This window comes from Alosa pseudoharengus, unplaced genomic scaffold, assembly GCF_046254945.1.
Source record: "Alosa pseudoharengus isolate Yale_2024_CS ecotype anadromous, Long Island Sound unplaced genomic scaffold, YU_APseudo_1.1 YU_APseudo_1.1_scf_17, whole genome shotgun sequence".
NCBI classification, from domain to species: Eukaryota; Metazoa; Chordata; class Actinopteri; order Clupeiformes; family Clupeidae; genus Alosa; species Alosa pseudoharengus.
In genome coordinates this window covers 37,444,906-37,458,015 of record NW_027468640.1, presented here as the reverse complement: position 1 = coordinate 37,458,015, position 13,110 = coordinate 37,444,906, and the positions used below count along the sequence as shown (strand labels likewise).

At 39.3% G+C, this 13,110-nt stretch overlaps 1 long non-coding RNA gene across 1 annotated transcript; it reads left to right on the top strand.

Moving 5' to 3' along the window:
* The first annotated feature begins 9,680 nt into the window (after window positions 1-9,680).
* LOC143127789 (uncharacterized) lies at window positions 9,681-11,513 on the top strand. Its single transcript, XR_012987708.1, has 3 exons — window positions 9,681-9,886; window positions 10,540-10,652; window positions 11,256-11,513. It is a non-coding gene; the product is annotated as an uncharacterized LOC143127789 (long non-coding RNA).
* Window positions 11,514-13,110: the final 1,597 nt, after the last annotated feature.

Below are 13,110 nucleotides of genomic sequence, written 5' to 3'. Positions count from 1 at the left end.
GCGAATGTCAACAACGCAAGATTTCGGGTTTTATTATTTATTATTATTATTTATTGCATTTGTGAGATAATTTTGTGAGATGTCTTAAAGGCCTCTTAAAACAAGAGGATTTACAACGTTGAAACACAGTCACGCCAACGGCAGTCCACCGACCGGCTGTTTGCAACTGCAGTGATCATCTTAAACGTGCTAATTACGTGATAAATTATAAAACAATCTTTTTTAATACTACAAAATAACATTTGCTAAATGAACCTTAACTTTTTCAGCCATAGGTGTGTAGATTATACATACCTGCTTCTGTTTGTAAGACTAGGATATTTGTTTTCCCACATGCAATCAAGAAAAGCAGTAGCCAACTTATTCCTATGACCAATAAGTAACTAAGTATACCCACAGAAGTCACTGAAAAAGAGTGCATTTCCCAAATAGGTCAAGCTATCGCAACTCCAACAAAAAGTATACTATAGCTCACCCATTAGAAGTTCCACTCTAATGGGTATAACTGTTAAGCAGTTAGGCTATTCATGGTGGAACTGATGTCCAACTTTCTGGTTATAGGCTAGATGAGATCCAAGCACTAATCATGTAACATCAGATATTTCAGTTGGAGTTGCCCGTGACCTCACCATAAAATATGACTGCCATGGTCCAATAAAGTTTTTCTGATAGAAAATTCCTTATGTCTGACTGGGCATTATTTAAATGTGTATCATAATGTGCCACTGCAATTACACCTAATACAAACAAGTAAATCTTTGTATTAGACAAAGTTAATTTGTCAAATGATTTCAGCCTTCCCCCTAATAACTCACAATTTAAGTGAATGTCATCTTACAGTTTCATGTAAAGTATGTTTGTTGCTGAAAACCATGACACAAACCCAATGTTTACAAGCCCATCATTTATTTAATACTGGCATTTCACAGTATACGAGATCACTATTTCACTCATGAGTGAGTAATCACTTTCCCAGTAGCGTGCCATTAAGTCCCAGCCAATCTCATTCTGAGCTGCAGAGAGCACCTGAATGGACCAGATAGAAACAAAAAAATATACATTAGACAGAGAAATAGATAGCATGGATTTTAAAAACAAACAAAAAAGTTGCATTACATGTTTGTCACACTCATTTTACAATGTACAGTGGTGCTATTTAGTCAATCACCCTCTAACACACACACACAGCAACACAGCTGAAGGTGTGTGTATTTGCAAGCATGGATCAAATAGGCCAAAGGCACATTTACAGTGGTTTCTGTACTTACTTGGTGTACTTAAATAAAAATATTCAATGGAAATAACAATTGACCAATTTCAATATATGAATTTATCTTGTCTAGGTTCTTATTGAATTGAATTTCCCCTTGGGGATCAATAAAGTATCTATCTGTCGATCTATATTGAAAACTATATTTTGAACTTTTTTCACTGTTGTGTAATGATTGATTGGAAGCATACTCTGACTTCACCACAAGTTGTGTTGTTTGAAAGAAATATTCATGCTTTTCATGTTTTTAATGTTTATCACTGTTATAAAAAATGCCCAGCAAGAAACAAGTCAGTGATTGGTCAGTGTACATGTGGATAATGCAGAGCGACATACATGGCATGGTGCTGGTAACAACAGGAAATGGATGCTTCTGAAACAGAGAAATGATATTAGATTAGTAAACAGAGTGTGCTTTTAGAACATTGGATAAATGGTTGCTGATAATGGGCAATGTAGATATTGCATTAAAAATAAGCCATTTCTTTCTACAACAGTAGAGAACAGTTTTGCAATTATGTAAGTGCATACTGTGTGTGTAAGGCGGTCATACTGGTTTACTAGAATGACCAACATAACCTGGCATGGCCAGATAAATCAGCAATGTAGACCGGCAACACCAGCTAAAATGACTTGAGATGATACGACAAGCAAAACCAGCTGAATTACCATCGCAAGCTGGGTAAACCAGCCGAAGCTATGTTGTCGCATGAGTTTTGCTGGTCTAGCAGGTCAACCATCATAGGGTGGTCAAACAAGCTGGTCAACCAGCAAACCACCTTAAGCTGGTCAGGCTGTTTTTTTTCAGCAGGGTAGCCCTGACTGTAGCCTATAGCCCTGGTCCCTTGTCGGACCTCATAGTTCAGCAGTTAGCCTACACATCAGATGTATGGAATAATGAACACAGTATGCCAGGCTGTGACAAGTAAATACAAACGTTGTTGACATGTCACGCAGTTTCTAAGCTAAAACATCGCCTCACTATCCGCTAGCTGCCTGTGCCCTGAATACACGGCAGAAAAACAGTCTGTGTTGTGTTACGCTGGTAACAGGAAACAGATGCTACTGAAACAGAGAAATTATATATTAGTAAACAGAATGTGCCTTTGGAACATTGGATGAATGGTTGCTGATAATGGGCAATGTAAATATTGCATTAGAGATAAGACATTTCTTTCTACAATAGTAGAGAACACTTTTGCAATTATGTAAGCGCATACTGTGTAACCTGAAAACTGTTGCACTGATTAAAAAAACAAAAAAACAATGTAATTGATCTCAGCTGGTATTTTGTCTATAATGGAGTGGAATGGAAATTTCTAAGTGATCCCAAACTTTGGTAGCCTAGAAATCTAGACGCACCCTAGCGGCCAAGGTGATGTAATTTGCTGCCAGGGTAGTCTAGCAACTCTCCGTTGGCTTGCGAGTTGGAAAAATTCAACTTCAGTCAGGCCAATCACATCGTGTATAGAATCAGTAAGCGGACTTAACATAATGATGGCATAGTTGCGACTGTTCTGCGTGAATTCCCTGCTACTTGAAAACAAAGAAGATGGATGCTGCTGCTGGCGAACAGCGTGACACGAGTTAAGCTTTGTTTAAATTGGCAAAAGTTTGAACAACTAGCTCCGCTGGTGGGAAAATGCATGGTTGTAGCACTATCCTATTGCGTGCAGAGGGAATTTGAAAGACAACCGTTTATCCCGCCCCTTGGACTGAGCACTGCGAATGGTCCTACATCAAGATGTGAGGTCTGGCTCATCAGGCTAAAACTTTGGTAGTGCATGTTTACAAGAATTCCCCTCACAACTCCAAGCATACAGACAGTGTCTTCATCATCCTCAGCCTCCATTGAAGAACATAAGACAGGTGAGTGTGCCTCCAGTGTCAACACACACAATCTGACATCTCATAGCTCATAGGACTACTGATGTGTGTGTGTCTGGGGGTGTAATATAGTTACCTTCAAGGAAATAAAGCCCTCATAAGTACATTTTTCCAGAGTCTGAAAGCACACACACACACACACACACACAGAGAGAGTAGGAGAAAAAAACTGTAGGCTACACTACACATTACAGGTTAAAAGGTCCACTGTGTTCATCAACAATATAGAACATATAGGTTGCTCTCGTGCTTATGATGTAACACACACACCTGCGCGCGTATGAATAAAAGTTAACTGAAATCAACTGATTTTCAATTCACCTGGGATCGCCAACGACAGACTTTGGTCTAACATTAGACACTGTGGTGTTTTGGTCAACATTCAGGTAAAGTAGTGGTTATAAGGTCACTTTCAAGACCGCAACACCATAAACCAAGAACGATAACTGTGTAAATTAGCGTTAGTCGGATTCGCTCGCTAAAGTTAGCTGAAAACGGTTATGTTAACGTTAGCTATATCGCTAGCTGCTATAGCTTGCTTGATGCTAACAGTTATCTAGTAAACTTTACGCTATTGTCTGTCACAATAATGGCAGAGAGCAACAAATTGCTATCAAAAAGGTCTTTAAGACGGCATACAAAAAAAAATACAGAGGCCATTGTCTCTATGCTACAATCACTTAATGTGGAAAAAGTTAGCGTTACTCACGACTCCGACTGCTCCGACCATGGCTCCGACTCCTACATGTCAGGGACGGAAACGTTAGACAGCTGTGATGGAGGAGACTGGTGTAACGTTAGTACTAGCTCTAGTTTAGAGGACATAAGCGCCACCTGTGGTCTGGAGGAAATCCAAAATATCGATTACTGTATGCAAGACGAGGACTTTGACATTGACATTGACAGTCCTGATGAGGAATATGACAACATTAAATTACGTGACGATTTAAAGGCGTGGGCAGTGGAAACAAACACACCAATCAGCCATCTTTCAAGTCTTCTTGCTGTCCTTAACAAACACCTGCCCGATGCAGATCTCCCAAAAGATGGTCGGACACTTTTGTCAACTCCTAAAAGCATAGAGGTGGAAGAAAAAGCAGGGGGCTCCATGCACTATTTTGGATTAGCTAAAGGTGTATTGGTGAGGATGCAGGACAGTCCCACCCTAACAATCGCTCAAACACTCCACCTGCAAATCAATATTGATGGCATGCCACTTTTTAAAAGTAGCAATAACCAATTCTGGCCAATATTGGCATTAATTGAAGAAGACCCAGACCAAATTCCCTTCGTTGTGGCATTATACTCTGGGTTTAAAAAACCATCAAATTTGGCAGAGTATCTCTCCGATTTTGTGGAGGAGATGTCAGTCATCTCCTCAAGTGGTGTTATGTACCAACAAAATCACAAAATAATCATTTCGGCCTTTGTATGCGATGCACCAGCAAGAGCATTCCTCAAAAACATAAAATATCATAATTCGTATTACGGCTGCGAGAGGTGTGTTCAGGAGGGTGTTTGGTGCAATAACAGATTAAACTTCCCTGAGACAATGGCGGCACCACGTACAGACGAGAGCTTTAAGGCCAAATTACAAAGTGATCACCACAAGGATGGTGAAAGTCCCCTCACTGACATCAACATTGGCATGGTCTCCCAATTTGTGCTCGATTACATGCACTTAGTGTGTTTGGGAGTAGTGAGAAAGCTCATTTGGTTGTGGATGCGAGGCCCACTACCCACAAGAATTGGCAACCGAACAATAACATCAATATCACAAAAAATAGTGGAACTTGGAAAAAGCTTGCCAAAAGAGTTCAATAGAAGAGGGAGATCCCTAACAGAGGTGGACCGTTGGAAAGCAACTGAATTTCGGACATTTCTTTTGTATACGGGTCCCATTGCTCTCAAAAACGAACTGCCTGATGTTATGTACGATCACTTCCTCCTTCTGCATGTGGGCATAACCATTCTATGCAGCCCACAGCTGTCAAAAACATACTGTGATTACGCCGAGAAGGTGATCAGAGTCTTTGTCCAAAACTTCTCTGTGATTTATGGCGATTTCATTGTGTACAATGTCCATAGCTTAATCCACCTGGCAGACGATGTCAGAAAATTTGGCCCCTTGCAGAGAATTTCTGCCTTTCCTTTCGAAAACTTTCTGCATCAACTGAAAAGAAAGATCAGAAAGCCAAACCAACCTTTGCAGCAAATTGTAAAACGCATCGCTGAACAAAAACTAAACAGCAGTGTCAGTCAGTCAGTCAATGTCAGTCCAGTGTTGCACAGTCTACTCTCTCACTACACCTGTCCCAAATTCTTTTTATCAGTCCATGCGCCTAACAACATAGTTTTGAGTGGGCACAGCATATTCAGAATTGAAAAAATGTTCAATGCTGATGGCTGCACACAGTTTTTGGGACGGAAATTTTTAAACAGACAGTCGTTTTTCACATCCCCAGTTGACTCCCTCAATTTGAATATTGCTTTTGTTCAAGGACTGTCTGTAGAGGTGGTGGCTTTGTCAGAGAAAACCATTGATGCCAAAATGGTTGCAATGCCTGTCAAACATGGCTTTGCAATATACCGACTGAACCATACATAATAAATAAATAAATAAATAAATAAATGAGTTAGTTAGTAATAAATAAATAAATAAATAAATAAATAAATAAATAATTTAGTTAGTTAAAGCTAAGTTCATCTGTTCATCATTTCAGTTTACAGATCATGTTCGCAATTGTACTATTTACGGAAAAGAATGAGGTTGAAGTGGTGCCCACAAGCTGGCTGAGTGTCGACCAAAAAGTGTCGTTCTGGCCACCATACAAAAGTATGCAACGGGGTAAGGTGGCTGTCCAGAATCAGGAGGATCCTGATGAGACATGGGGGGAGTTCTTTGTCAGGGTACTGAAGAAATATGGTGAGACCCTCCTGTAAACAAACACAGAGAGAAAGAAAGAGAGAGAGAGAGAGAGAGAGAGAGAGAGAGAGAGAGAGAGAGATAACATGATTCATCATAATGCAACTTCATTTCATTTCTATACATGCTGCAATATGGTTCCTTGTTTAACAAATGTTTCCCTCAAATACAGATTCTTATGAAGCGGCCAGGAAGAAACTGGTGAGGGCCACCAAGAAAGACTCCCTCACTTCTGAGGATGAAAGTTTCAGAAGGCCTAGAATGTAAGAACCGTACAGTACACAAATTAACAAAAGTCTAAGATTCACTGATGTTTTAATACCTGTGGTGTTGTCCTGTTGTCATACTGCAGGCCCTCTGCCAAAGTGGTGGAGCAGTTTGAAGCTCTACCTCAGCCACGCCATTCCATCGCCAACCAGCAACCAGCAAAACAACCAGCGAAACAACCAGTGAAACCACCTGCGAAACCAGGCTCCTCCAAACAGCTACCTGTACTCCAGCCTGTACTCCAGCCACCACCGGTGTTTTCATCGGTCTTGAGTGCTCCCACTACCTCCTACTCACAGCCTGTGACAAACACATTCGGTACAAAACATTTTGCTGGTCTGCAACATGACTGATGATATCATTTGTGTAACATAATCATTTAAGTCACAACACTTTCTAAAGCAATGTGAAATGTTTCTGTTTTTCTATTAAACCTTTCTTACCTATAGAGCGTGACCAGCTAATTTTCAGGGCCTTGGAGGAGATAAAGGCGCAAGTGCGCCAGAACACCCTCCTTCTCCAGGCCCTGGCTAAGAAGCAGCCAGCACAAGCAGCGCCCTCTCTACCAGAGGAATTCACATTCCCAATTCAGACACAAGAACATCTGAGGAGAGTGGAGAATGTGTTATTAGAGAAAGCACAGGAGAAAGCTATGGTATGTATTTGACTACATTGATGACCACAACATGGTGAAAAATTTCACGTTGGTTGAATACTTTGGAACCAACTGCATTATGTTTTGTCAACAGTACACATTCTATACAGTTAAGAACAAAAGTATTCATACCCCTGGCAAATATTGATTTAATGTTAATTTTCTCTTGACCAATATGTTTGAAAATGACACTTCTACATGGCTAAATGTTGTAAGATAATGTGGTAGAATCAGTTTTCATATTTTTTGAACATTTTTATGAAAAATGGCATGTCCAAAATTATTCATACCCTTTTTAAATAATCACTGGAAGCATGTTTATTTGTCATCACAGCTCTCAAAATGGTTCTCATAATACATACCAAGCCTCTCAATGTCTTCACAATGATTATTTTGTTAAAACATTGTCTTAATCAAGAATGGGTCCCAAAACCAAAAGCCTGTAAAATATTTCTGTTCAAATCCTGTCTTTATCACATTCATATAATTGTCAGTCCTTAGAATTACTTCAGTTTTGTAGCTTGGAATTCACATTATCTAGGAAGCAATGTTTGAGCATTTATGATAAGTATTATTCATGGGCACTACTATTTCGATATATGATGGCGTCAAAATAGCTATTTAGAATCATCAGTGTCTCTACACATGAACTCGAGCATTGAGAACATTGTTCGTGTACACAGTTTACTAAAAAGAAAGGTTTTGGACAACTCACTCCTTGGCTGGCATGATGGCGGCGAGCAGAAAAACTAAGTTTTTAAAAACCTTTCTTTTAGTAAACTCTGTGTACACAAACAATGCTCAAGTTCATGTGTAGAGACACAGATGACTTCGATCAAAGTTTCATGTTGTGTCGAGCCTTCTTGGTGTTTTAAAAATAGCTATTTTGATGCCATCATGTATCAAAATAGTAGTGCCCCTACGATTTCCATTAAAAAAGCCATTTGACCCGAAAACGACGACAAGCTAAAAGTGGCGCTTCGGACGTAGGCTATATGCTTTTAAACTAAAGTTTGACTAGGGTACATTCACAAAAACACCCTAGGATGCATTCTGGCCAGTTACGCTTTAACAGCCCCACTGATTTTCGTGTTCCTAGCCTAGGCTACTCCACCAATTACCAAAAAATGCAACCTCGTTTAATCTTAATGCGCATTTGTTGCAGAGACACCGTGATTTTATATCATCCAAAGCCCAGCTACATTTCTTTGAAAGACAACGATCTTTAAACAAAGCAGGCTACCTACAGTACATAGATGGCAATATCAGTTGTGCTTTAGACTGACAGAAAATACTGAGGCAAAAAGTCCTACCCAAAATAGAAATCTCTCCGATTTTCTATTAGCCTATACATGGCGGTACTCGGGACTTTCAACAACAGTTGCTTATATTTCTGTATTATACCAAAAACATAAATATCTATGTATTTTAATTATTCCAAAGTAGCATAGGCTACAAAATATGTCGAGCTATGTACTACATTTGAAGAGTTTCAAAACGCCACCATTTTAATGAATTTTCATAAATATTTTTTTTTACATTTTGTTTTCCAAATAATTTCAGTTGAACTGTAACTGGGTGTTGTTATTTTATATATCTTTACTCAATCAAAACAACACAATACACATTAAATAACCTGAATGTTTTAAAAAAAGGAGATAGCGTTTTGGAACCAAACTCTTCATTTCTTCACACAAAAGTAACCAAGTTTAGCTTAGTCTTCTAACCTTATTTTAAGACAATAATTAAAAATCTTACCTTATCACATGTCAAACAGTCACCAAGTGTCCAGTGCCCTAGCTATGGCTAATCCTAGGCCAAACTGACCTAATGTCGCGTGGTTCATGCAAACATCACGTGCATTCATTCTCAGGTAACATTTTGTCGCGTGGCTTTAGTAGGCCTGTGCATGCTGTGCATTTCACGATTGATTGCAATATGAAAATGCTATTTGCAAATGGAGATGCATTTTCAACTAAAAATATAGCCTAGCATGCCTCAATACAACGCAATTCAGATCGTTACAACGTTAAGCGCATTTTCATATAATAGATGGGGACAGTAAACATTTTTTAAAAAATAATTAAAAAAAAACATTCTTACCTCCTAGGCCTAGTTTCAGTGATAACCTCCTAAATGGGCAATCTGTCACTGATGGTTGTCTCCTTTTCTCCACAGCTACTCAGCGCCAGCGTCTGCGTCAATTGGAATTCGAGTAAGTAGCACCCCAGATAGCAAGCATACGTTGGCACAACGTTGGCACAACGGCATATCATCCGTTGGCATGACGTTGTTTACTGACGTTGTGCCAACTTCATTTTGTCCGGTGGGGTAACGTTGTTTTGACGTTGGCACGGAGAAAATCGTCGTGCGTCACAATCAAGCGGCAACATTCTAATTTGAACAATGAAGCCTACCCGGAAATGCGAAAAATTGCAATACATCGAAAATCCGCTAGGGGCAGGTCCCAAAAGGGAGCAAATGTCCATAGACCCCCATGTTAAAATGTCCGTTTTCACAGCATAAATTCATGCTTTTACAGGTTGGTCCCATGGACTTTTATTGTATTTGTTGGTAGTTCCCGAATGCCTGACAACTGTGAGGGGGGTGAATTTTTTTCTAACTCGTTAGTTTAGATCGCATTTAGATATTAAATGTATGAATAATTAAGGGCGTGGTCAACTTGATTGACGGCTGGTGTCGAGGCAGCAGACGATGTCACTAGCTGAGTGAAGGAAACTCCGAAATTATGTCTTGGCTGTGATCCTACACACCACATCCTTTCTGAAAATGTTTATTCAAATATCTGACATAAAATGGGTTGCTATTAACTGAAGCCTACTAACCGACACTTTAAGAAGACTTCGCTCCAGTTTTTGAGGTAAGTTACATTCCACTACTATTTCACGTAGATGTTAGCATTATAGCATCCATGTTAGTGGGCACTGTAGCAGCTATAGGCTACGTTAGCGTCAAATCATTTCAAATAAGTTTATGTCGAAAATGATGACCGAATGGCTGAAGCACACACATAAATTTAGTTAACTTGAATAAAGTTAACGTTAGTGAAAACCGATTGTGCTCCCGTTGTGAGTTAGCTTAACGTTTGCCATAGCTGCTACTAGCCAGGTGTTTAGTCAATAATCAGACAGCTGTAACGTTAAGCACGTTAACGTTAGTTCACAAACATACTGGGGTAACAAAGCATGTGTTCTCGTCAAAAAACCTTTTGTAAATACTCTGTGTGAATGCTTAGTCCGTTGTCAATTTATATAGTCTTTGGGTTGTCATATTTAAGATAGAAAAGCGTTCGTTCAGATGATAACTTCAGCCGAAGCATTAGCTAGCTAGTGGAGGTAAAATTGTGAACCACTATGAACCATTGACTATAAGTTGAACATGGAGCTGATAACGAGCGATAACGTTAGCTAGTCACCATAACTGTTGTTAGTTATAACTGACGTCTGAAACTCTTATTGATGCCGTTTATTTGTTAAACACAAATTTGAAACAACACTTCTTGTCTATGCAAAGTTTCCCTGTAGGTGATCCTGACAGGCTGGGTGCTGGAGAGGGCTCTGGACTCCTAACTTCACTTCTCGTCTGTGCAGTCGACTCAGAAGCATCACTTCAGAACTGATTCCGTGGTACTTTGACATTTTTCATACATTTAAATGGAGCAACCTACTGGATTCAATTGGCCTAGCTGTCTATTCCAGACATGGTTAGCATACTGAACAAACATGAATGCATTTCAGACATTTAGAGTGGCCTTTTATTGTGAGCAGTCCGGGGCACATCTGTGCAATAATTATCATGACCTCTTTTGATAAGTCACACATGGAAAGTAGCCTTTAAATCAGCAGGTTTTGGTTGGATACAGATTGGATAATTAAAGAATATGGCATCAGTGACTGGCTATTGTTTGACTGGACCTTGGCCTAACTGTTAATAACTACCTCAATGGGGTGTAGACATGAGCTTACACTGTTCCACTGAAAACATTAAAATACAAGAAATGGTTGTTCTACAGAACTTTGAATACACCAAATTTGGTTTTGCTTATTGCCTGCATAAACAGGACATGTGCAAATAGTTGAATACGCCTGTCCTGTCCCCATTCAGCTAAGTGTTCTGTGAGTTTGTTCATTATACATATTGGGAGTATTTTTTAGCTTAATTTGTGACCACTTGTTCATAGTTTGCAGTAAGTTCAAGGATGTGACATATACCAATATTTCTGTTTTCAGATCTGGAACATTTTGAAATCCTACCAGATGGGGCACAAGTCATTGAGCAGTGGCAGCTTCTGACTTCAAAGACTTTGTTCACCAGCAGACCCCTTGATTACCTTTATTTACAGCATTTGCATCTGTCAGTCTTTAAAGTGATCTAATATGTATTGACTATGTACTAGCTTAGTACATATTAGTTTTTGTTATTTTAGTTTCACAAATTCAGTGGTTACCTGTAATGCTCAAGATATACAAGTAAAAAAAACACCTTTACTTCTGCATCTGGGTCTTCAATTCAACCTACTGACTGAAGCTGACAGATTTGTATAAATGTTTTTGAGAGCACAGGCAAATTGGTTTGATAGATAGATAGATACTTTATTGATCTCCAAGGGGAAATTCAAGGTCTCAGTAGCATACAGACATCACACACAACATGCACTTACAGCAGAAATGGTAAATATAAGTATAAACATATAACAAAACTCCACTGTACAATAGACAGCTGAAGATAAGAAAAACTAACAAAACTAAATACTGGCATTAGTTTTAATGTAATTCACAGTTCAGAAAAGTTCCATAAACATTTCCAAGTTCAGTGCCATCAACAGTAAGTTTGCTTTCTGATTCTGATATTTAAAGAACAAAATTAGTGTTTGGCATAAGTAAAGGGTAGGTGTAACATTCCAACATAACCATCAATAGACATAAAGTGAAATGTACTGTATAGTCTTAATGGGTTCAATATCACCACACCCCAGCCAAACCACTTCACCTGGACCTCTAGTCCCAGGTTAAGAGCCCATGGACCTCCTTGCCGCCTCCTCCCCATGGTGAACTGCCAAAACAGAAAGGTAAACATTTTATTAGTCATAACTACTTACAAGATAATACAATAATGCAAACCAACACCACTTGTTGTAATCAACAAAATTACAGTTGTTGTACAATGCTGTAGTACTATTGTGCGATTTGAAATGGGTCTTCAGTGACAAAGTACACTAATATTGGCATTGTTATGCCAAACACCGGACACTAACTGGATTTAACGTTTTGATAATAGCCTGACAAGGGGAAATAAGGCAAGCTAACCGAACATGAACGCTGGATCGTGAAATGGCCACCGATGAGAAATTTCAATGTCATCTTAGACCAAACTACCACTGACAACTTTAGAGCAATATAGCGATTTCAAAACGTGATATTAAGAGTTAATCACACCATACGTTGACAGAATACAGCGAGCTGGCTGATGTTATCGTAAATTAATTAACGTTACAATGATGGCTGCCACTGAGAATATGAGATGGATAACGTTAATTACAAAACAATAAAGGCAAAGATACATTTTTGTCAGTATGAGTTGCTAAACCTGTAAACTGCTAAGTTACTCTACGTGAGTTGGTAAACCTGTAACGCTAGATTACTCTACGTTAGTTGACCGTAACTTCAGCAAGGGAGGGATAGCTAACGTTAGTTTATTTTATCTAGAAGCTAGAATCTGCAAACTCAACTCTTCATTCTCAACTTTTCAACCGTTCACCCGAATATAACCTTTCAGCATACAACATTAAAAAGTGTCTGAACATGGCATTAAGAAACATACATGAACTTCACGTTAGCAGATCAAACTTACCAGCAATGTTACAGCAACGTCTGTGCCAGTCCATCTTGTAGGCTAACGTTAGCTGAGGTTGCTCGGCTGACGACGAGGCGGGTTCACCGGCTTGCTCAGTCTCATACAAAGCCCCGCCCTTTTACCCATATATGGATTGGCTAGGAGGTAGGCGGGGTTAGGATTTCCCAACGTTTTCCAAGATGGCGCCGCCCATACCCCCCATAAACGGCTTCATAACCGTTCTTCAGAAAA